Raw genomic sequence first — 27,003 nt, forward strand, 5'->3', positions numbered from 1 at the left:
AGGTATGAAACGCCAATTTAAACATAAAATTATGGAATCAGTGATAAAATTAGCTTGATAAACATGTATAAGCGCGAGGTTGGCATGCCTTAAACGCGTTTAAACCCCCAGTTTCCTTTATATAGGTTACTGACCGTTCCAAGGCGGTGCCCCTATTTTCAACTTGTTTTCTATCCGTCTTGTATTTAGTGTTGCGTATAGTGTCTTGTTTGTTTTTAGCGTTTCTTTCCCCTTTCTCCTCACTCCCCCTAACAACCCCATCCTTTTTCCTTGAATTTGCGCTCCCTTGCTTTGGCATCTTCCCCCTTTTACTATGAATAAGTTATCATGCTCGCCTTAATTTGTTTTTTCCTGCATATGTGTGTGCGTTTGTGTGCTTTTGTGTTTTGGGCGGTGCCCTACAGTATTGTTATATCTTACTTGTCTGTTTATCTATATAAGTTAGTTTGTGTGTGTTTGTGAGTCTGTGTGTGAGCGCGTGCGTGCGAGCGTGCATGTGTGTGTGTTTGTCTTTTGTACATGAGTGTCTGCGCTTCTGTGGTTTACGTTGTGGTAACTGTGATTAAACATAATCGCCTATAATATGTTCCGTTACAGCTTCTTTTTATTGTGTACCTACTTTGCAAATGCGTCGCTCTGAAGCTGTGTTTTCGGTGCTCTGTGCTTGCGAGAAATCTATCCTTGCCTATCATCTTTCATAATGGCACTGTCATAGATTTTAGGAATGTCGTAAAAGCCGCAGACCAAAAGCCGAATATCACTGTCACAGATCGAGGATCTATTAAAACATCATCTTCTGCAAACCAACCAAATTGTTTCTTAAAGAACCAAATCAAACCCAACTGTCGAATGGTGGTAGAGCCTATATCGGAAAGGAATATGCATTTCAAATTGAAAAATGTCGTCACGGATGCAAAAAGGAAAACACTATCATAACAATTTAAATGAAAGGGTAATTGTATAAATAGAGAATAATAGGTTAGTGCCGTAGATGAGAAAGTTTATCTGGCGAGGTGGAGGAGGTTATCGGGTGAGCCGAAGGCGAACCTGATAACGTCCGGAGCCGAGCCAGATAAACTTTCTCCATCTTAGGCACTAACCTATTATTCTATTTATCTTGTCATTACTTCATTTTCCGATATCTGGCAATTTATTTTACAAAAAATAAGTGTGCGACAGCCGTTTTTAATGACGTCATATTCGTAATGACGTCACTTATATAATAACGTAATTACCGACAAAATCGCAATAACTTCTTTGTTTTTGAATAAAAACTCATTATTTGACCACTCATTTTCTTAGTTCGGACATTTCCAACACAGTGGTGATGGTTTCAATGCAAAATTTCTTATGACAACAATATCGATCATAAGGTCATATGATCAACTGACCGTATATCACTGGTCACATGATCAACTGACGGTATATCAAGAAAGATATACGGCACCCTGATATCGGGTCGAAAATACTGCAAGTGACAGGATAAAGAGAGATATCGACCTGTCATTTCATTAAAAAAAAATTCTTATGTTGTCCTGGATATGCATTTCGACCTGAAGTGTCTTGAATACATTTCTTACGCTTCAGAAGTAGTAACGGACTCGGTGTTGTTTTAGTTTCGTTTCTTTTATGATCAAGGGATCCATTTAATGTCAGTTTATAATCAAATTTCGCCCAAGCAGATGCAAAGGGGTGAGTAGTTTTGCATTTTTCTTTACTTCTTTTGGACCGATTCACTCGAATCAAGTCTTAATTTTTTTGCTTGGTTTCATTCTATGGATTTTCGACAACAGTAAGATAAATATTCGATAGATAAAATGTTGAAAATCACAGAAATCTACAATCAACATTTACATTTGACTTAGACTTTATGGAATGGAAACAGATACGTTGTCATAGAGACTGGCGACTTAAAGCATTTTGTTTTCTTAAATACATATGGAATTACTAGAAATGTGGCACTAAGATAAGCTTACGAATGAAAATGTTTACTTAATGTTTCGTGTTTAAAATTATATCAGCTCTAAACAAAGTCTTAATTATGTATTATTATCACATGAGAAACCTTTAATAGAAGTTACAGCTTGGATGTCCCTATTTTCTGTTAAGGCCTTTTATGTATAGTTTTGATCGAGTCAAGGGACACAACACTGGTCTAGCGGAGTGAAATCCTAAACAAAACCTCCGGTGCACAACTTCTAATCATACATAGGTCAAATACGTTTTAAGCCGGTGCTAGGGGGCGTGAGAGGTTTTGCACATTTTATTACCTCTCATGAACTGACTCAATCAAACCGAGTCTGCTGTTATTATTCTTGGTTGCATTCTTTGCTTCGAAAGGATCTTTTTACAGATTTTATTGACAAACATGCGACAAAAGATTATTTGCCCTTTATGTATCTTTCTATATTTTCACTAAGTCAGGGATTATAACTGTGGTCCTGATGAGTGAGATCATCCCAAACAAAACCCCTAGTGCACGACGTAATATTATTAACAACAAAACTGTTTCACGACTCTAAGTCAAGAAGATATATTTTGTACCTTATCAATTTAAATTCCCTTCTCTACATTTTGAAGCAGTTCCGTTTATTTCTAATGGTATGTGACCTTTCCTAGTACTTATTGAAAACCCTCACGTGTCCTTCAAATTTTCCAAAAAGATAGAAACGTATAGTTTATGAGTGGTTTATTAATATCCATTAATGAAATTTCTGAAGTAATTTGTTTACACATGCAAATGTAAACAGTGATAATTTTTAGCACGAAGCTGGTATTTTCAGCAACTTTTAAGCTTATCTGTTAGTTTACTTCCCTTGCACTGAAATGACAGAATAAGTGCATGCGAAAATTTCAAACATTTTTTCGAGCGCGTAGCGCAGTTGAAAGTTTGAAAAACAGGATAGTTTTCTTACTTTGAGGAGAGATATATTCTATATTCACAAAAACAACATTTCTTTTTATTTTATGCTTACTTATGTTGAAATACGCATTTTGCAATTAAGTTCACTCTCAGTACGGGAAACGGTAGCGCAAAAAGAATATTTATTAGATGTCATTTGACGTCTAAAAGACACATACGACATGAACCTCACTTTCGTGTTACTTTTTGCAGCATTTCGATATAAAGTTATTTGAATCGAGAAATCGAGAAATTTTCTATAAAGAACAAAGTGGGACTAAAATTTGCCTGGAGAAGATTAGAAATTTTAAATACGTGATGGAAAGAAAAGTAAATCGGCAAAACTACAGTACTGTAAAAGCAAAAGTTTTCGCGAGGGTTTAATTTTCGCTATATTCGAGAGGCCCTGTATCTCGCAAAAGTTCAATCCTCGCGCAAATATTCACCATCAGTATAATTCAAATTCAAGTAGGATACCATTTTTACAATTTCGCGGATATCAACCCTTTCGATGCCTACAAGACGGGTATACCCGTCCCACTTCTATGTCAGCGTATTTGCCTACAAGACGGGTTTTCCATCAGTGTTTGCTGTTCTAATTTTAGAATACTTTACACAGGAAAGCCCATAATGACCTAAGTGACCTGGTAAATTTCCACATTTCAAAATGATGGACGGTGATTCAACTGCAGGGCAAAGTAGACAAAACAACTGCAATATTCCCTCTAAATGTCGAAGATTCGATAAGGAAATTAGGTCCTTCCTATTGCATTGTTTTCTAAATATAGATTTACGAGCCAAGCAGATTCTTCAAATTTTTAAGCTGTTTACGGCGATTCTTCCCCATTTAGCCCCTTCGCAGTCTACATGTATGACGGGTATACCCGTCTCACATCTACGTCAGCGTATTTCAAATTAAAACAAGATTTTTTTAGAATAAATCTGTTCATCTGTATGCATTTTTTATTTTTCTTTCTAAAAATTATAGGTTTTGTATATTTTCTGTGAACAATAAAGCCTCTATACTATTCTGTCATAACTAACGTGATTTCCAGAAAAGTTCCACGGCAAATACAGTGTAAATAACGTAATCGGGTGTTCGGCAGCGAAAGGGTAATACCTCGCGAACATCCTAAGAATTTCAAATTTTGACCCAGCGAAAATATGTGCTTTTACAGTAAGTGATATTCGGTGAGTGATAATGATTATATCTCACTGATAAAATACAGTATCTCATCAATTACCATGAAATGAAATATTTTGTTTTCGTAACAAACACAATTAGGATACATTCCTCTGCGTATTGCTTACAATTGCTTCCTGGCATTAGAACTTCTTGAAAGTAATTACCTTCATCAATTCAATAATTAAGTGAAATACCATTCAGTACTGTAAAATCAATATCATTCACAGCAGACTTACTTTTTTCGTAGATGTTGGTTGCATCAGTAAACAAAACTGATAAATTTGACATTCACTAACGAGCAATAATACACGATCTAAACAGTATGATAGTTTCTTTAGCTCGAATAAACGTGCCATTTTGATCTACAAAACACTCGTTCGTTAAAGACACGTTGTATTTGAAGTTTTACAGGATAACGTTACAAGCATCTTACGATTTAACTACAAGGTCGTAGATTCGATCCTCGTGCGGGGCATATGTTCTCCGTGCCGATTTGATAAAATATATTGTGTCTGAAACCATTCGTCATCCTGGGGAAGCTGGCAGTTGTTTGCGGAGAACAGGTTTGTACTTGTACAGAATCAAGGAACACCGGTTAGCTTTAAGTCCTGACCGCCGTTGCCTAACTGAAAAACTTTTGAAAAACGGCGTTAACTCGCCCCTCCCCCCACCCCCCACCCCACCAAAAAACAACAACAACAACACACACACACACACACAAATCAACTGCAAATATCGTTAAAAGACACAAAACAAGAATTTCTTAAACATTAATATCAATTGCATAACTAAGTGGAGTAAACGTTCAATACAAAATACTAATCGTGTAAATCCCATTTAAAAGCCTTGCAAATACTTCTAAATCGTTATCAGAAAAGATGTTTGTTTAACGAAGAGTCACATACTGCATGCACAAGGTCCTTGAATTCGAGTAACACAAATGGAGACAGACAGCTATATTTAGCATCTGGTCAATATTTAATCTAGTTTAAAACCTAGAACAAATAAAGGTCGTTAGACTAAGAAACATTTACATATTCCTTTGCAACTTCGATTCGAAGAAATGGGTGACCAAAGAAAATTTCATTTTAAAGAATTTTGAATACTTCTAAGAGATCCGATGTGTTCCAGTGTCCTATTCCAACCTGTCTGTATGGCTTTGTATGATTACATCAGAAGCCCAAAAGGAAAGATAATAATAAATAATAAATAATGATAAATTGGTATAAACTAAAAGGAAAGATGTTCTCTCAATGCTTCAATACAAACCTATTTAACCACGCACAAGCAGAATATTTGTTTTCTGTAACGAAATTTAATTGTTCTATGGAAAGTAGCTTTAAGTTTAAACAAACTATAAAGTAATTACGTTTATAGTAAATATCGGCAAATTCCTTGAAAAATTAAGTAGTCTAAGAAAACCAAGAATGATATTCTATCAGTGACCATAACTTCTCTATAAACTCCATTGTAAGAGTTCTAACCCAAAGCCTGCTAAATTTCTATAATGAACTTGTCCATCGTCTAATTTGGACAGTGCCATTAACTGTTAAAAGGGGTGCTTACCAAAAAGATACTGCCTGAATGGCGAACAGTGCAGATCATGATCTACACTGGTCGGAAAAGCAAAACCAATCGTGTCCAGCATGGTAAGGGTTAAGATACTACAAAATACAACAGGTTTTTGTATGTAAATAGAATTTTCAAAAGCGTTTGGTTTGTTGGGGAGAAGTGGAGAAAAAGTAATTAAATTTAATATCATTTTTTTTTCAGATTTGTTTGAAACACGTATTATAAAATTCGGCATCTCTAATTATGCCATAAATTCCCCGTTCAACAAATATAATACGGTGTGCGACAGATAGAGATTGCGCCCCTTGTCCTCTTTGATAATTCCGGAAAAAGACATTGCTATTTGTCTTGAAAAAGTAGTATTATTGTACGCAGATGACAAAGTTAAAATAGCTAAACAAGATTACAGACGCTTCAAAAAGGTACAATTTTTATTACTTTAAATATTTGAATTTAATGATAAACAAGTGACCGAGTATTGCAGTGGCAATACAGAAGTCCCCTACTGGTGGAAAACTTGTAAGTGTTCCCCCTTGTGTTTGCAAGCAACAGTTTTAGGATTAAAAATGCTTCAAGACATTAAGGAGCTAAGAAACAAAAAAATATTTGTACTTAATTTCAGTAGTGACCTTGACATACAAGCATAGATCATGTACACGTCACATTATCTCATTTGTGTGCAGTACTAAAATAATCCATCAATGTCCATAAAAGTTAGGGAGTGGAAACAATTTTACTTGGCCTTCAATAGTGACCTGGACCTTTGGCTGACAACCATTGGTCATGTGTACGACACATAGTCTAATCTTGGGAACATTTTTGTGTAGTAATAAAAAATCCTTCAATACAATTAAAAGTTATTGAGCATAAACAAATTTTTGCTTGACTTTTAATAGTGACCCTGACCTTTAACCGACAAGCATAGATCATGTGTTGACACATTGTCTCGGAACGATATTGTTTTTGATGATATTTAAGATATCAGTGGGAATATCAATGATGTTTTATGACAATACAAAATTAATGTATACAATTGCACACCGCTAAACACAAGTTTACAGCTTTTATGTGTCAATATAAAGTTCCGTTATAACACCAAATGGAGTTGTTAATCATTAACTTATCATTTGTTAGAACAGACAGAATATTCGTTCCATTTATTAAACTTGAACTAATGTTTATGTTATGTAATGCGTTGTAAAAGTTGAAATATTTATATGATTGACTCAGGGTATATCAGTTATTAAACTGCTTCAATATATGTTAGATAGCCTGTTTGAAAGCCATTCTTTTTGACAAAGGTACAAGCCCATACTATGTAGCTCTATTTTAATGCTTCTGATATCTGTTAACCCGCCCCTTCTGTTTTAGCTCTTATTTGGATTTATGTGTTGTCATTATTTTTATTAAAAGAATTATTTACATATTTTCATCTGCCATTCTTTAAATTTGTTAGAAAGGTAGTGTCCATTTAGTGTTTCCTTACATACTTCATTCCATTTGATGAGGGAACACATGCTGAGAAACGTCAGTTATAAAGCTACGTTTCACAATGACTTGAAAGTTAAAAAAACCCTTTCTTTCTATTCAATGCCAAAAGGCTGCCGAGAAGGACCAATAACGTTATGTCAGAATCCTCGTGGGTATTTTATATTTTGTTTTCGAAATGGTTTAAAGTAGGCAGTCTTTGTTATGCATATATCTGCAAATTTTCCAAAAGTACCTCTAATTAACATTTATATTGCATTGTTCTGTATTGTCTTTAAAACATGTTTGATTTTGGTGTCTGTTCATAAACGATGCTACCAATTTATCACTACGCCGCATGCGATAAGCTACAACTCTATGAAGTTGTAGATCAGGATTTTATTTGTTTGATGAAATACATGTTATTAATCATTTGATAGATAGGAAAGAAAAAAAAGTCATATCAAATGTCTAACATGCCCGTTGTAAAGCATGCTCTACTTTGCGCTGCTACATATGTTACAGCAATAGTTCCCTTTGCGTCTGTCAATAATCCGATACAAGTTTGCTTTATCAGTTTGTCTGACAGAAGTTTCCGCCGATTCAATTATAAATATTTGAGTTCCCATTATAAACAGACATAATTCTGTGGAAGTATGTGAATTGTCTAGTTTGTTGTAAACTGGCAATTTAAGGTCCACCGATTAATTTCCAGCAACAATATTTCTTTATGAGCCTTTTGCAGTTCATGTTCAATAGCATACCCTATGAGTTAAAGCATTATGCATTGTCTGTTATTGGATTACTCATTTAAGATAAAGTAATGATGTAACTGTTAAATGAGCCGCCCTATATGAAAACCAGCATAGTGCGTTTGCGACCAGCATGGATCCAGAACAGCTTGCGCATCCGCGCAGTCTAGTCAGCATCCATGTTGTTCGCTTTCAAAACCTATTGTAATTACAGAATCTGTTAGCGAACAGCATGGATCCTGATCAGACTGCACGGATGCGCAAGCTGTTCTGGATCCATGCTTTTCGAAAACGCATTATGATGGTTTTCTCAAGGCGCGGCTCAAATTACTTTTGGCTTTTAAAACGCCCTACTTATTAAGCCGACTATTTGTAAATTTTCTCTCAACTACAATAAGAGTCAATACCAAAGACCAACAAGTGAATGAAATATTGCCATGCAATACAAAGTCCCCTATTGGATGGCATCTTGTTGTTTCTACTGCAGTATAACATAATGAAATGATATGTCAATGATTTATAAACAATATTGTACTATATATACAATATGTTATAACAAAACACTTGGATTAAAATTTGCATACATAAAAACCTATAGTTGCTTTCATATGGATTTATTTTGGCCAATTATGAAAAAGTTATCATATAAGTTATCTTTATTCTGTACCTAATTTATCTATCCAATCGCGAACGTTCATTTGCAACACGTGACCGTATACTATATTACGGTATTTGGATGCACGTGCGTACAAAAATCCTGTATTTTCTGTATTTGGACGCACGCGCGTACAAAAATTCCTGTATTTTCTGTATTTGGACGGTTCAACAGTCCCATGTTAAACATATGATAAAGCCAGAAGCGCGTGAAAATGTTCCGAACGTAAATCGGATGAAGTAGGCGCTCTGTGTACAGAATTTGATTATGCCTCTTGAAATCTGGATTTAATTTTAGTTGTTTTTTTGTTGTTTTTTTTTGTTTACAACACACAAACACGATTCAAGGAATAACAACGCTACCTGATTTAGATATTAAAACGTTCGTTAATAAATACAGTAAAAAGGATCATCAGATGTTGGAATATTTGAAAAATTGCTAAAAGAAGCCGCTCCGCACGAAACCTAGAAATTTGTGTCTGAATAGCTACCTAAGCATTTTTTGTTTAACAGTTAGAAACAAAATGGAGAAGACTATGAATGGCAGCGGACGGGCGGTCAGCATCCAAAACATGTCTGCTCTATAATTCAGTTTTCGTCGGCTCTTCACCAAACTTGCTGAGAATGTTTGTGGGCATTACATCTCGGCCAGTTTCGATAACCAACCAAATTGTACAAGGCACTCTTTGATTATAGTCCTTGAATTACTCGTAAAACGGGGAATTTAGCCTTGTCCGCTCTTTTAAGTCTAACAGTTTTCATCCGATCTTCACCAAACTTGCTGACAATGTTTGTGGGCATAATATCTGAGCCAAGTATTATTACCACCCAAATTACCACCCAAATCGTAGTGTTGTAGGGAGGTTCACCATATACTTTTTTTAATGATGATACGCAGAAAAAACAACATTCAATGAATTACGTATATTGCGTATGAAGTGAAATAAATATAGAATAAAAAGATATTTAAGGTCTAACATTGTTCTGTAAAATAATTATATATTTGCACTCATACAAAGCCGGGAAAAAAGACAGGAATACAATATTCAGTGAAACATTTTTAATTTAAACTATTATTATAGTAAGATAAAATAGATATAGAATAAAAGGGTTATTTAACATTGTACTGTACAATACGAGATATATCTGGACGAGTACCCAGCTGAGAAAACCATATTGGACGAGCCGCTAGGCGAGTTCAATATGGTTTTCTCAGCTGGGTACTCCTCATGGGGAACATTTGTGCTAAGTGATCTTAAAATCCCTTAATGAATGACAGAGTTATGGACCGGACACGAAGCAGACCCTGTGCATGCCATGTTAACATTTGATTGCTAAGTGTGACCTTGACCTTTGAGCTAGGGATCTGATATTGGGCGTGACACATCGTCTTATTATGTGGTGAATTTCTGCCAAATAATATTAAAATCCCTTCATGGATGGGAGAGTTATGGACCGGACAGGAAAAAAACCCTGTCGAACTTTGACCTACACTTGTGACATTGACCTTTGAGCTAAGGATCCGGGTCTTGTGTGTGACAGGTCGTCTCCTCATGGGAAACATGTGTGCCAAATGATATTAAAATCCCTTCTTAATGAATGACAGAGTTATGGACCGGGTACGAAGCAGACCCTGTTCATGACATGCTAACATCTGACTGCTAAGTGTGACATTGACCTTTGAGCTAGAGATCTGAAAGTTGGGCAAGACACACTGTCTTATTATGAGGTACATGTGATTTGTGCCAAGTAAAATTAAAATCCCTTCATGGATGGGAGAGTTATGGAGCAGACAGGAGAAAATCCCTGTTGACCTTTGACCTCCAATTGTGACCTTGACCTTTGAGGTAGGGGTCCGGGTCTTGTGCATGACACGTCGTCTCATCATGGTGAACATTTGTGCCAAGTAATATTAAAATCCCTTCATGGATGAATGAGTTATGGACCGGACAAGAAATTACGGACGGACGGAATGACAGAATGACGGAAAAGCGCATTCCTATGGTCCCCGAAACTGGTTTTCAACCAGTAGGGGACTAATAAAGACTATCCACCTGAAGTATACAAAAATGATAATATGACATAGACATGATATTATGTTTTGAAAATCCATGTATTTTAGTACCTATGTAATCTTCAAAAGTAAACGATACAAGAAGAATCAAAGCATACAGACGAAAGGTTATAAAGCAAACAGAGAAAATATAAGGCACACATATATAAAGTATCAATTAATTCAAAACGCTAAAACTAATAAACAGAGCATTTTACCTTGACCAGATCTTGAATTTTCATATTTAAAATGTTATGTCATATTGCACAAAAAGTAAAATATAAAAGAGAAATCAAAGGCCTGAAGGGCCTGAGTCTGCTAATGATTGATATACTGACAGTATAATCTACCAGTTTCAGCTTGTTTTCAGTTTTTTTCCCCAACTAAAGAGAGATTTTGTCACAATAAATGAAATGAACATTCGGTCGATGCCTAGTAAACTTGATTGACATATAAGTATTAACCTAATAATTTCTCTAAAATTGAGAGTGGTTCGCAGAAAAAGTGAAAGAACACATTAAGCTACATAGTCTGCCCATGACTATATATATTTTTCCAGTAAACATTTGCCTCCATCATTGCCAAAGGAGGCAATTATCGGCTGGTATATATTCGCACATGATAAAATTTGAATATGACAATTTATATATTAAAATTTTACAGCGCGGATTGCCACATACAATTTGTAACGGATGGACGAAAGAACTGATATTTTACAGATATTATAATGGGCCTGGCGATAGCCTTGTCATATGTTAGGTATTGTTCAATCATATTATAAGTGATGTCAATTTAAAGTATACTTACTTTTGCGTTTAGAGATACATGTATGTAAATGTTGCCGAGTGTCAATATATAGTGTAACCGATATTAATAAATGCAGTTCTTTTTTAGTTAAAACTATCATTTATTCTATTTCAGACCTGTTAGCCCCTTAAAAAATCATGTCTGTAATCCCGAAGTCCATGCACTTTCAATTATCCATTTTGATTCATGTAGACAGACAGGCCCAGACTGGGCAGAAAAAATGTTTGAGCCATTTTTACGTGGTCGGTAGCAGGGTGGTTGTGGTGAGTGGTGTTTCTTTCCGCTTTAAATTGCAGTCAGATTTTGAAATGGTCATTGCGGCAGGTGGTAAAAGGGCAAATGTATCAAACTGTAAAGTGGCAATATGGGGGAAGGGTGTGGGAGGATACCCGCTCCTGCAAGTAGGGTATTACCACAAGAAATTTTTGAATATGTAGACCCTTGATACAGCCTTTGGTGCGATTTTAACTGAAAATCTTATGTTTCAATTTCTAAATATTACCTAGATTCTTTCTAGTATTACAATATCCAAAGTATGACTATCACTTCATCTTTTTACTTTCAGATCATGCCTCAAGACTAGAATATGAGTCTGATATAGATTATATGTAGGTGTTATAAAAATAAATTCTAGAGTCATTTCTGTTACAATAATATCTATCATGTATGTTACTTGAATGTTAAAATTTCATAATACAGCTCGATATTTACCCAAAATATTATATCCGGATACGATTACACTTTTCTCCAGTTTCAACAATATGTTTTACAAAATGTGATGATACGAAGACATTTAGCAGCAATTGGCAGTATCTGACATTGAAGTTTACGGTTAAATTACCTCTTATTTAAATCTTTTCATAAAAAAGTTGTTTCGTTTCGTCAAAGCAGCCAAACATAGACGATCTACTTTCGATTTCAAAAACTACAAGAAAATACAATTTAATGTTTCGCCTATTTGTTTATTTCTCGAAAAATAAGAAATAAAATCATTTTTGATATCAGTAGTAACTAAACAAACCAGTAAGAGCTTCTTCTTCCGATAATTTATCCGTTTACTGACTGAAAAATTCAACCCACGCGGAGTCGTAGAAGCGTTGTTATAAACAGGTCACGCGTGTTCGCCGACAAATGTCCAGAATTTAGTTAGGATTCATCCGCGAAGTCTCCCGGAAGAATTAACGTACTGCACATATCTTATTCGAGTCATTTAAAATGAAGCTGTCATAATTTAATTTCATCGATGTGGCAAACTCTTTGATAAGAGACATTCCAATGCTTTCAGAGGTACCAGGGGCGTAGGGACGATTTGAGCATTGGGGCGGCGGAGGGAGCGGGTTTGGTATGGGATATCCCTCTCTTATCAACGGGGTCCAGGATGGCCCCGGGAAAATTTTGCATATAGCTAGAGTAAACTGGGCAATCTGGCGACTTCTTGTACTGCTCAGTAGCTGTTGAACATACTCGTTTTTTTTTCTCCGAGTTTTCACTCCTATTTACAGTTACTGTGTTTAAACACTGTTATGGCGGTACGATGTTAGATATGGACAACGTCTTGCCAGGATAGAACCAGTAATGTCTGAGTAGGGGATCGAGCACAAGACACTGACTTAAAGGTGTAATTCAATGCTTACGGCATTTTAGTCATTATGATTTGTTCTGCAGTAAGCAATTTAATACAAATAACTTTAATTAATTTATGTGTCTCCTATAATCCGAATCTACGGGGCATGAAAATACGGCGGCCTTGGCCGTTGCGGATTAACGATTTTGTAAATTACCCTTCCACCAAGGTGATATAGCAAGGTGTCAGCGATAGGACAAGATTCTGTGTACCTATCAGTCGCCGAAGCACTTCTTAATAAATTGACAATTGGCAAGGGAAGACCGCTGTATTTATTCCCAATTATATTTTCTAGCGTTTTCAAAAAATTACGAGCTTGGCATTTCGCCGTTTCTCGAAATTACTGCCGCCCCTGCTCCTACGCCCTTGGGTACCCACTCAATAAAATACTAGCAGTATGTTCTGGAACTATATTTTGTCTTTCGCTGGATGTTACGGAAGCTTGGTAAGCCTGCGAAATTCATAAAATGCACAGCGCTATAAATTTGTTATTTGCGCAATGATTTTAAAGATTATTTTTTGAAACGGACAGGGTAACAAATGGATAATTTGGCTTATAAGTTAATATGCAGTTTTTATTTGAATTTGTGAACATCGTATTTGCTGTTTTGTGGCAAATGGTCATAAAATTCGTCACCATAATCATATGCGCAAATGTATTACCAAATCCCGCAGAATCGTTATGCGTGTTTATGCTTAATGAGTTACCGCGGAAGAAAATACGTGGCTTTATTCGAGTATTGCACAATTACAAGTCATAAATATAACAGATTACATCGTATATTGGTCATAGCAAGTAGGATTGACATAAATGAACTTCATTTGATCAATGAACTCTTTGAAATTAGAGACAATCTAATGGAACTACATCACTTCGCTGTGTTGTAAGGCCATTTAAGAATAAGAAATCGGGCGATAGCAAGGACTCGTCAAACGCTTGACAGCGTTTAGCCGACTCAAAAATTATAAGGTTGCGACCTCTTTATCCCATCGTATTTGTATGAATCATACCAAGCCAGTGTCAATTACATGTATCACGAAAATATCGTCTTTATTAACATAAATGTTGTAATTAATGAAGATTCTATAGTAAAACCGGTTCTATCCGGAACCTAATAGAACCTGAAAATCGTTTTAAGTTTTATGGTTAGTTTTGGTTAAGAAATAAAGATGCTATTTAATAATCGTACTGAAATCCTTCGTTTTCTTGACACGTTTTGCGTCCGGCTCGACATGTAGGGAGATTAAGGTCTCTGAATTCGAATCACTTGCCCCTCACCGATATGAATCCGAGCCTCACTCGGGGCAATTAATTCTTCATGTGAGGAAGCCACCCAGCTGGCTAACGGAAGGACGGTGGTTGTACCAAGGTGCCCGCCCTTGATTAGCACGGAGGGGCACCTGGGGTCTTCCTCCACCATCAAAGCTGGAAAGTCGCCATATACCCTATCATTGTGCCGGTGCGACGTTTGTTTTGGACTATACAGCTTAATATCTTTATTATATGTTACGGAAAAAGATTGCCTTAATAAGACGGATTGGCGATCGCAAACCCCAAGACACTATCTTAAGGGTCAATGTCCCACCTAAAGTTTGAAGTCATATTAGATCTTGTCCGAAATATAATTTTGACATACACGGTGCAATACGTTTTTCTATAGTAGACATTATTACCCCACTGAAAGAGAGTGTTGTACGAAAACTCGAGGTCCCTATCTTTGAGGTTTATGCCACCCTTATTTAATTTTAGAACCTGTCCGAGACGTTACTCTGACATTAATTAAAAAAAACACATTTCGGCACAAATGTTTGACATTAATGTAGTCGTCAATATATCTGTTCAAAATCTGTTTATAACATGTAAACATGTTACAGTAGCACACCCCCCCCCCCCCAACATACACACACAAAATTACATCCAAATATTGTCTTAAAAATGAATTTCTTTAATCATAGGCAAAGTGTTCTGAAATGAAACATACGGACGTATACATCAATAGATCAGATTATAGAAAATATGTATTTTACAATTTTCAAAACTTTAATTACAGTTTATATTGTAGAAAAAATTTCTTTTCGCGAAAGCGTCGTAAAATGGTGATTTTTTCATAATTATACACCAATTTGTTTATTTTTTAAACTAGACTAAGTCTAGCAAAAAGTCAAACTTATTTTTATCTGCCAAAGTTTCTTACTATATATCGAAGATTTGAAAATCAAAATTAAGTAACAATTATCATCTGATTCAAACATTTAAACCTTTCTTAAGTAATGTACTTTTCTTATTAATATACATGTATTTGATCTGCTAAACTTTTTTCTCAATACAAGGAAAAAAAGCTGAAATAAAATCAATATGATGTCAAGGTTACCATTTTATATTTGATAAACTGTTATAACATGCAATGTCATGATTCTGCGATGAGTTCCGATTTAATTAACCGTTGATATGATCTTCTATATATGTAACATGTAACAGATATTCATTTATCAGTAGAAATCAGTTAATTACGCTATGATTACTAAACCAGTGTCATTTATAGCAAAATATCATTGACAGCGTTTAATAACTCGATCATGGCGAATGCATTTGACACAAAGTGGAAACACAAAGCAACTGGCCTTTTCGGGACTGTATGAAATAGTTGGGTTTTTTTGTAAATATATAACCGACTTCTATTCAATCGTTCCCTCAATACAATTATTTTTTTGTGTTTCTTCTTTGCTTCCAAATGATCTTTTTATAAACATTATGCTGTGCAATTCCTCTTTTACTTCTTCTATGTAGAACGGTCTTTTGAAAATACAATTCCTAAATGAACAAATCACTGAAAAAATTTTGCTAAAGCAAAAAATATTGATTCAGTTCAATTGTGTGAATTGTATTGATCGAGAATGTTATTGAAATGAAACAAGCATGAATAAAACCTAGTCTTCGGTACCTTAATCAAGTGCCACCTAACGAAGTAATCAGTTTAGTTTAGAAATAACATAGAGCATTTGCGAGCAGCATGGATCCAGACCAGCCTACCAGCCTGCGCATCTGCTCAGTCTTTTCAGGATCCATACTGTTCGCTAACGTTTTCTCTAATTGCAATAGGCTTTGAGAGCAAACAGCATGGATCAATGCTGGTCGCAAATGCACTATGTTGGTTTTCTCATGTTTCGGCTTATTAATGATATACAAGAATTATGTTACGCTGCTGACAATCATTACGTAAACACTGACTGTATGTACTTTTAAATGATATGGTAGATCCGATAGGTTATATTGTGATGTTAAAAAGAAGCAAAAGTTTATTCTATGAGCACGTGTAAAATTGAAGAAAAACTAACAGTACCTCTGAGATTAACTGATATTAAAACATAGAAAAGCAACAAACAAATAAGCATGCGAATTAATCATTTACGCCTAGTATTCTTGTATTTATGGTATTCGATGAAAGTACTCTATTTACTTAAACAAAGAAAGCTACTCAAGAAGTATAATACATGCTAAAGTACAGCTGTGTTTAACAGTTGTTTTGAATGCATTAAGATGTTGTGAGCGTTCATTATTACATTTTCTGACATGCACAGTGATTCCTGAATTAACATATTTCTGATAACTAAATACTTCCGTAGAACCTTTCCAGATTTTTGCTGAAACTATTTTGTACTTTACCGTTATAGAAGCTTTTCCAGCAATGACATATCAAATCAAAAGGTTGGAACACTAGTCTCAATAGAGGTAAAGATGCACCATTTGATGTTCGTTTATGCTATTATTAGCAACAGTTTGATAAAAAGAAAACAATTCTGCGGTGAAAGGTTCACTGCAATTGATTTAGTTTTAACCGATTTCAGTACGTCAGTTCTGAAAGTTTTCGAATATGGAAATGTAATCACTGCGGCAAAATATCGATGATGAACTTATAAAGTAAATTCCTAGTTCTCGCTTTCTGAATTTAATGCAGATAAACAAACACTTTTATCCCCCATCCCCTTCCCCAATTTACCTGTCCGGTCATGCTATAGTCAGACATTGTACTTCAGTAATATGTAGCATGACCGGACTACTTAATTCCAATACTAAGCACTCTTCGCGCCTTTGGCTGTCTGGTTACTCGTTATTCATTCAAAGCACCAATTGTGACTTTTCATTAAACTCTTTTTGAAGTAAATAAATAAAAACTATTCAAGCCTTCTTTCATTATTATTTTTCAGCGAATGATATAAAACTAAAATTCACGAGTGGCGAATGTTTTTTCTGTATATCGTATGCTCACATGGTTGGAAACACCAGTTATATTTGTTTGGTCAGAAGCAGCCAATAGACCACTACCTTCTAGGATAGTAAATCAGCTTGAAGTCAAGATTATGAAATAAATACTTTAGCAGGCCTTTTGGATATTTATTAAAAGAAATGGGCGTCAGCAGATTGGTATCAGATAAATATCAGTAATCTAATGGATTTAAATTGGGAGAATTTACATGTGGGACATTAAGCAGTAGCATAAAACTGAGCAACATTCATAATAATGTATATAGTATGTTTTTTTGTGGTGCCAGTTCTATGTAAATTATTCGTATAGAGACTTTGTGACCATTACATTTCAAGGATATTACTTTTTGTAAATTTTATATTAAACCCAAACGAACAAAGACAAAGCCTTATTGGAAGTTCCCAAGATTTTTTGTGCAAAAAAGTGTAAATCAGTTCATAGTATAAACATACTGGAATTAAGACGTACATATATTCTATTGTTTAAATCTATTCCTTTGAATAATTAGACGCCTATGTAAACACTACACATCTGCAACTTGTATGTACCAATTTAATATAAAGAAAGCGTCAGCCTAAATCCAAGGTTACATTGCAACATGATAAACATATTTCATAAACAAGTAAAATGCTTATGATTAAAAACAAAAACTCGATAGAGACGACCTCTCTAAGATAAACATATTTTCTATACAAGTAAATGCTTATGATTTAAAGATTAACTTCAACAGAGAGGATCCTAGCAAGGCAAACATGTTTTCTATACAAGTAACTGCTTTTGATCTAATGATAATTAAAATTCAACAGAGAGGATCCCGGAAATGCAAACATGTTTCCGATACAAGTAAATGCTTATGATTTAAAAATAAACCTCGACAGAGAGGATCCCACCAAGATAAACATGTTTCCCATACAAGTAAATGCTTATGATTTAAAGAGAAACCTCAACAGAGAGAATCCAACCAAGATAAACATGTTTCCTATGCAAGTAAATGTTTAAAATTTGAAGAGAAACCTCAACAGAGAGGATCCCACCAAGATAAACATCTTTCCTATACGAAAAAAAAACGCTTGTGATTTAAAGATAAACCTCGACAGAGAGGATCCCACCAAGATAAACATAATTCCTATACAAGCAAATGCTTATGATTTAAAGATAAACCTTAACAGAGAGGATCCCACCATAGATTGTGACAAATAAACATTTAGCTTGTGTAAATAGAAACGGAACTATTTCTTGTTCATGTAAACTGTCCTGTTTTTTTTTCTTTAAATACCATGCCCGATATCCTCTTTCAAGACCTAGACGACTGAATTATAGATCAATCAATAGAGTCCGACAGAGCATTTTGTCAAAAGCACATTACGTCACGATTGGCTTACAACAGTTATCCTTGTCCGTTAAGTCATGTTTATGACAACTAATTCGGTCATTTTTGTTGTATCCATTTCCAGTCCTCTAAATATAGCAAATATCAATTAACATTAAACAATTCTGTTCGTGACAAATGTAACTTGTAGTAAAGAGAAATCAATTTATAGTGCCATGAATACAAGGTCAGTATCAAATAATAACGTAATAAAGTTGACAAGTGTAATAACTCAATAATGGTACGTAACTTTTCGAGAGAAGGGAAATTGATAAAGAGTACTAGAACTAAAGTTGTGACATAAAGACGCAAACCTATATACGTTATGAATAAATTTATACATATTGAAAATGATCTTTTAATATCATATTAATCCTATTTAATGGCTAAAAATAGCAATTTCAGTAGAAATTCTTTTTTCACAGTAGAACTCTTACTTTATATACGAGTACACCATTACTGTTTCGAAGTTGTATTTGCCTATATTACATTTCTTGTTTACTTAAACTTTTTTGTTTTGACATAGATAATAATGAATAAATCAAACTATTCAAACAATTCAAAACATTATAACCAGTGCAACTTGCATTATACTGACTGCCAAATTATTTTAATGTATATATGGTATATTTTATTCTAGTATGGGCGAAATAAAACGTATAAAAACATACAAGAAGGCTACTGTTCAGCTTTGCAAAAACAACAACAACAACAACAAAACCGCTTTAAACTACACCTGCAGTGCATTAGGACACTGCTTGACTTTTTAAAACGTGTTTATATAATAAGATATTGGATATTACTGACGTTCAACTTATGTCTTTAAAACGGATAATTCCAAACATTCTTGCAAGTAGATATCATTTTAAGTATATTATTATCAAATGCAAGTACTGAGTTTTGCATGACATTTATTTTTGTTTGATTACCCAAACCAAAACAGTCTACTTTTATGACACAAACCTCTAAAAATAACTCAAAAAATAAGCATCTTTAAGGTAAAATGCATCAGATATAGCTAAGTCTACGCGGAACTCAGTACAAATATTTCAGACCTTACTGCAGAGGCGTTGACACTGTAAATTAATGAAAAATAATTACAGCGTAATAATAAAATAATAAAAGTAATTGTGATGGTATATTACCCGCGAAGAACATTTTTTGATGAGCTTAAATCGTACAGACACGCAATACTTTTTTCAAGACACTCCATTTTCATACAACTGATTAAAAGATCGGATTGGTAATCAGGAATAATGTAAAGTAAAATTGATTTGTTTGTTTGTTTTGGGTTTAACGCCGTTTTTCAACAGTATTTCAGTCATGTAACGGCGGGCAGTTAACCTAACCAGTGTTCCTGGATTCTGTACCAGTACAAACCTGTTCTCCGCAAGTAACTGCCAACTTCCCCACATGAATCAGAGGTGGAGGACTAATGATATCAGACACAATGTCGTTTATCAAATAGTCACGGAGAACATACGCCCCGCCCGAGGATCGAACTCGCGACCCCGAGATCCGTAGATCAACGCTTTTACCTATTGAGCTAAGCGGGCGGGCTAAAGTAAAATTGAACATCAAATATAAGAGAAGAACTATGATAATATTTTGCAGCATTACCAAAGTAGATGTGAGCCATAAAAACACTTTTCATCAGTAATGAGGATTTACATTTGTGTTGTGTATTTATCGAACACTGTCATTTCTATTTTTATCATTTCTGGTCATATTCAGAATAACCTAAATTAAGTGAAACACTTCACTACATTCATTTAAGGAAATATGTATCTTTTAACTCTAAGGCAGCTACTACTTAATATGCAATCTGACTAAAGTACTTGATCTTCTAAACGAAGATCTGAGAACGACCCATTCACATTCGTCTTCTGTATATTTTGGATTTCCAGTATTGCTATTTTTATTTTATCCAGTCAGACGACTTGTTCGAATGTCAAAGAGTAAGAAAAATGTGCAGTTATTCCAGGGCTCGAACCTGGGACCCCTCGCTTACAAAGCAAGTGGCCTACCGACTGAGCTAACCGGCTATCTGATACATTATGACTTAAAAATTGTAAATATCAAAGGTCAAGGCTACAGGTAGATTTGCAAGATGTTGTAAGTTAGGCTCTGATTGGCTAGCGAAAGGGTCGTCAGAACGAGGCAATGAATAGATCGTTCTCAGATCCTATGCGTAGCGTAATAGGATATGTACTTTAGTCAGATTGACTTAATATGATACTTAAAAAAAGATGAGATCTTAATGATAAAGAATTATTTTAAAGTAAAGTGCATAAATCTAGAAGATAAATCCCCCGTATGTTCATGAATTCCAATGACTCATATAACCTCTTTTATTTTTCACAGTCCTGACAAAGTATTTAACATGATATTGGCAAGTAAATACATTAAAACTATTCATTATAAGAATAACTAAACTCGGTCTTATTTGAGGAAATTAAAAAGAACCTTGCTATACTCGTTTTTGATCATATGACAATTTCATTTTATCGCTATTCCTGAAATTCTGTACATCAAAATGCATATTTAAGAACTGACACAAACACAAATGCTGCATTTAAGAGGAACATTACAATTTGTTTAATTATCAAGTCTGTAAAAACTCTTTTCTGTCACCACTAGTTACTATATTATTAAGTAATCGAACCTTTAAGTAAACAAACAGCATTAGTCAATAATACAAAAGCCAATTATATAAACGTAGGAACAAAAGAAATTACCTTTGCTAAGGTTTATTATCAATCCGCGCTTCTTTGACCGAGCTAGTCAACATTATTCTTTATAAATATTTGTTATCCTGCATTATCTAACAACCGATATACAGAAGCAGATGGCAAAATTGTGACAAAACCACTGGAATCTGACAGTTTGAAATGCCTATCACTCAGACGGCGTTTACATAGCGGCAACATGTTCAATATATTCGCAGCAAGTTTGAGCTATTCATAAATATTTTGTTCGACAGTGGAATTCTTTGAAACATGGGTGAAACGTTTGAAATGCACATTATCAAACATACATCTTCCCAAAATTACGCACAGTTTAGTGTAAGATCTATAGCTTACACATCATAAAACTGCTATTATTCCGGCTAATGGGTGTCTTTATTAGAATACACTGGATAGACTGTATGATCTGGAAGGAATGTTTTGATTTCCCAAGAAACAGTTTCGTACTCTGAAGTACAATGTTAAGTTGTAAATGAGTGTATGTACACTATACAGTACAAATTTGATATATCGAACTCACAAATCTCAAAATTCCGGTTATATCGAAGATATTTTCAAGTCCGGTCCCGAAAACACGTGCACAAAATGTCATTTTATGTTGAATTTCGGTTATATGGAACTATGATACTCGATCCCTTGGAATTCAATGTATCGAGTTTTAACTGTACTTTCGTTTTCCAATACGGAAACGATTATTTTTAGCAAAAGTCTGCGAATGACAAGTTAATTATTATGTTATCAAATGCAGCGAATATCAAAAGTACAGCTATGAGCGGTACGTGACTTTTTTATGAGCTTGTTGATGGCAAATGCAATTGACGCGAGGACCAATATTTATAAAGTAGGGTATAAGACCTTACTAATGTCACAAATACTTTTGTCAGTAAAAATCATGCTCTGTTGTAACAGAAATAATCAATTATTCACCACTCATTATCTTTCTAAATGATATTAACACGCTTATTTGAAGCAAATGATTAAGGCTCATTTTTGTGACTTTTTTTGTAAAATTAATAAAATTTAAAAAATGCATAAAATGTATATTCGACATATTTTTTAAACGTGTGCGACATTTCATAACTCAACTATTTGAATTCAGAAAGACTTTTCGTAACATACTGTGAAACTTCATTGACTCGATTTCATTGAGTCTGTTGATTGCATGTACGATTATTCCAACTCATAAAGATTTTTTATACACATTCCTTCTTCTAAGAAATAACACAAGTGTTACATGTTTAAGGTTTTGTATTCCGACCCGGATAATATTCCTGGTTATTTCAATAATGGTTCCTTGATGCATTAAATACTTCATTTCCATTCTGCATTGCATTCTATATTTCGCTGAATGGATATCAATAGAAAGACTTTCCTAATATAGAAATATTTTATTACATTATATAGTGTTGTTTGTGGAAGAGGTATCAATTTGAAAGGAAAATCAATTATTAACCTAAAAATACAATATCAAGTCCCATTTGGTTCTTGGACAACCTGATTATGAAAGGAATTGGAACCACCGTATTAGGCTTGCAAGATCGTGAGAGGCGACTTATAAGGTCTAAACACTTGAAAGTGATATATCTCTGTGATTCAACCTGGCATTACACATTTGAGCGCATACCTCATACTTCATTTCGATGTAAATTAGGTTGGGAACCAACATGTATAGTCTTATTTTGGTGCTGGCATCGTAAATCCAAAATAATGCCATGCTTAACTCTTAGCTGGCTGGCGGCAAGTGATTCTGCCTTTGCGACCAGTACAGACCAAGATCAGCCTGCACATCTGTAAAGTCTGATTATGGTCTGCACTGTTCGCCATTAAGTCAGTATATTTTTGGTAAGCACCCCTTTTAACAGTTAATGGTACTGTCCGAATTGAAATATTGACAAGTTCATTCTAGAAATATAGCAGGGTAAGGGTTAAATAAGTATGACTGGCACCTCCATAATGATGTACACAATTGGAGCAGTTAAAAAGATAACAGAGCAATACAGAAATACTTGTTTTTCATTTGAGGAGCTTAGACGACATTTTAGCCTTCATCAAAGGTCGCCAGAGAAGTTATACATAACATCATTAAAATCTGTTTAAAATGCATTTGGGCAAAACTGGCAATAATTTGTTATCATGCTCTTTTCGGCTCTGTTTATTACGGATTAAAAACAAATATAATTCTCAATATCTAGTATCCATTCACAGTTGTCCACTTGTGTTAACATACAAAAGATAAAAAAATTGATAAGTTTGTATCAATAAGTTCGCTAAATGATTTCTTTGAACTCACTATTATTCTTACATCGTATATTGAGGTGTCCTCATTCACACGCAAATTCCCTAAAACAATCGTACATATACTGAGTTCCTGATTATCTGAATAATATTTACAAGCAGAACCATTGCTCGCATTGAGCAAGGCCAACAAAACTTCACAGAAATGGTCTTTTTTGAAAATTAAAGGAAATTCAAATATGCAAGAGAAAAAAATCCAAACAGATCGCTTGCAACAATGACGTGAAAATCGTTTCACATAAATAATATGTATAAAACATGTTTAGCACATATAAGTTGTCTTAATGTCCGAGATATGGTAGAACCAATAAGCTATCTTCTACTGAGGAAATATATGAGAACTTATTGGTGGAGCTTATAGCTAAATTATTAGATTTCCGTGATTTATACAAAGGCTTATGGCCAGTGTGTTGGGTAAGATTATGTAAAACATATAACAAAGGATTATAGAAATAGTTTTACAAATCCATATTGTTTGCTACAATCAATCTAACAGGTACAAAACAAAACATGTAAAGAAATTCTAATTTGATAGATAACAGACATCGTGAAATACAAATGTTATATAAACAGTTTTTTTTAATTATTAAGGCGTCACACATGTTCATTTTTACATTTTCCTGAATTAGATCCATTATCTTCGTATAACAAGATTTCAGAGCCATTTGTTGCAAGTTAAACTACTGGGTCAGTCTGCACACGACACTCAGATGTAAGTAATAAATGTATGAAATAAAAAGACACAAGACAAAAAGGCTGCATTGTATTTCGTAAAGCTTTAACTAGTGCAGCTACATCTGTTCTTGATGACTTTTTTATCAAATAAACTTTGTTACAATCATTTACCGATGCTTTTGTAAACAATTTTTATTCTTTACCTAGTTCTTAATGCAATGATATAACTTGGCGAGGTTATGAATTATCATAATTAGAGCCGCACCATGAGAAAACCAACATAGTGCATTTGCGACCAGCATGGATCTAGACCAGCCTGCACATCCGCGCAGTCTGGTCAGGATGAATGCTGTTCGCTTTCAAACCATATTGCGATTAGAGAAACCGTTAGCGAACAGCATGGATCATGACGACCAGAGTTGGTTTTCTCATGGTGGCCTTTATACTGTACTGTTCAACTACTGGTAGTTATAGCATAAATTTTTGCTTTGAATATCAGAGAGAAAAAAAAATATTTTGATATTCTAGCAAGTACTGGTGGTAGACTGCGTTTAGTATTTTACTATCTTTGTCGAAAAGTTTCGTGATGTCATATTTCAGAACATAGGTTTACAATTCAGAACACAAAATTTCTAACCAAATCTGTAAAACAAATTTGTCAGCATAGGATTTAAAATGGATTGAACACCAAACATGTGTATCTCAAAATCAGAAACAAGAAAAAGAAACATTTAAAGGGGATTTGCAAAACAACAATGTATTCACAATATCACTGCAGATGGGTGTGGTACTTGATAACATCAATATTTACTCGAAATACAATAAACAGTTATGGCAATTATTTATATAATGCTTCTTAAACGGCTTTTTATGTAATGCAAATGTACATGCATGTGAATAAAGGAATGTTACTAATATTTCGTTAAATTGATTTTATTTTAGATACATATTGTTTAATTTGTTTATTTTAAAATCTAAAGAAAGCTGCCCTTACATATTGTCTAATTTTCAGAATTTGGTTTGGATTTCTTTTGAGGACATTCTTCTGTATTGCATAAGTATCTAAAGATTATAAGTCATCAATAAAACTTTATGTTGGAATAAGTTTAAGGTTCTGACATTATTTCTAGTAATATAACCAGTCTGTGAAGGATATTTAGACTAAGATGTCCATACAAATGGCTTTATACAAGGCACAAGGTATATTCTTATTATCTGTATATATGCAATAAGATATACTCGTATCAAATTTATATATGCAAATAAGTATATTTTTATTAATTTACATATGCAAATAGGTATATTTTTATTTACTTTATACATTCAATAAGATATATTCTTATGACTAATTGGGTACTGTTGTTACACTTCCATTAGCCTGGGAATCCAGTCTGACAATTTCTCTTTTTCTACCTGCAAATTGACATAATATCAGAAACTCGATGAATGCCAATTAACACTAATTAGCGCAAATTAAGTGATATCTTTAACGCATTTATAAATATTAGGTACGATTTCTTCTGACAAAGCACAAATAATATCAACGGCTTCCCAGGCTACAGTTCCTTATGAGAATGCACAAGACAGGATCCCAGGCTCCCTTAAGTCCACAATTTGCTGATAAACAGTTAGCTTATAGAAGCAGATGCTCTTGATTTAAAAACGAAATACATCGTTAGAGTAGATTCCAAGCTACATTAAATTCACAAATTTCTTCAAAATTGAATTAGTAAATGCTCATCACTGTAAAGAAGCACTCGACAGACTGGAATCAAAACCACGTTATTGAATATTTCGCTTTTGCAAGTAAATTGCGTCTGATTTATTCCTCTTAAAACTGTCTGTTTGTTCCTATTGACTGTGACAGTGTGCTTACATAGCTCTTTCGAGTTCTCATGAGACTGAATTATAGTCTGGTCAAATATTTTGATAGGTCATTATGTCACAGACTAATTATGTCACGATGACTTATGACGGTTATTTTGTCTATGAAACATGTCATTCTGACCACATTTAAAATTTCTATATTTCTATATTTATTTCTGTCCTGCCTTGGAAATACAGAAAACGTACTATTTAAATCAAAGAAACACAAAGCTTCTATAGTTATCAATCAATATTGTCACTAATATGGAAGTAAAGATGTTATAAGAATGGTACAAACATACCACAGAAAAAAACAACAACAAAATGATGGCCGATAAAATGGAACTAACGAAATTAATAATCATTATAAAGACAACAAGAAACAATAAATGTTAATTGTGAAGACAAATTATCATGTTATAGTCATCTTTCCGTAGTAGTCATTTATAACCACAGTGCAATGTTTTTATCCAATAACAAAAACATCGTTTATGAAATTTGTATTTACGTTTATTCGTCAATGTTTTTGTTCCTTCTTTTTTGTGGCTTTTTGTGTTGTATTTCTTTTTGTAGGCATATCTGTATGTAATTATATATTAAAATTTTACAGACCATTATAATTCATGGCAACATTTGGCAGATATCCATTTCCGGATCATGTTTAAGACACATGTATCATGAAAGGTGTAGTACCCCATTTTATGAAAAACAGTATTAGAGACGTCCATTACAAAGTCCTACATGGTGCACTTCTGACTTCGGCATTACC

At 34.2% G+C, this 27,003-nt stretch overlaps 1 protein-coding gene across 5 annotated transcripts in view; it reads right to left on the minus strand.

The window, feature by feature from the left end:
• The window catches only part of LOC123536094 (alpha-2C adrenergic receptor-like), a 187,245-nt gene that overhangs the window by 19,806 nt on the left and 140,436 nt on the right, over positions 1 to 27,003 (minus strand). The window contains exon 1 of one of the 5 annotated variants that reach the window (XM_053528768.1): positions 21,390 to 21,532. The exons of the other annotated variants lie outside the window; for them this stretch is intronic. The gene's annotated coding sequence lies outside the window, so the exon portion shown is untranslated. Of the gene's footprint in view, positions 1 to 21,389; positions 21,533 to 27,003 lie in introns of those variants that run through there. 5 annotated transcript variants of the gene reach the window in all.

This window comes from Mercenaria mercenaria, chromosome 17, assembly GCF_021730395.1.
Source record: "Mercenaria mercenaria strain notata chromosome 17, MADL_Memer_1, whole genome shotgun sequence".
In the NCBI taxonomy this organism is placed as follows: domain Eukaryota; kingdom Metazoa; phylum Mollusca; class Bivalvia; order Venerida; family Veneridae; genus Mercenaria; species Mercenaria mercenaria.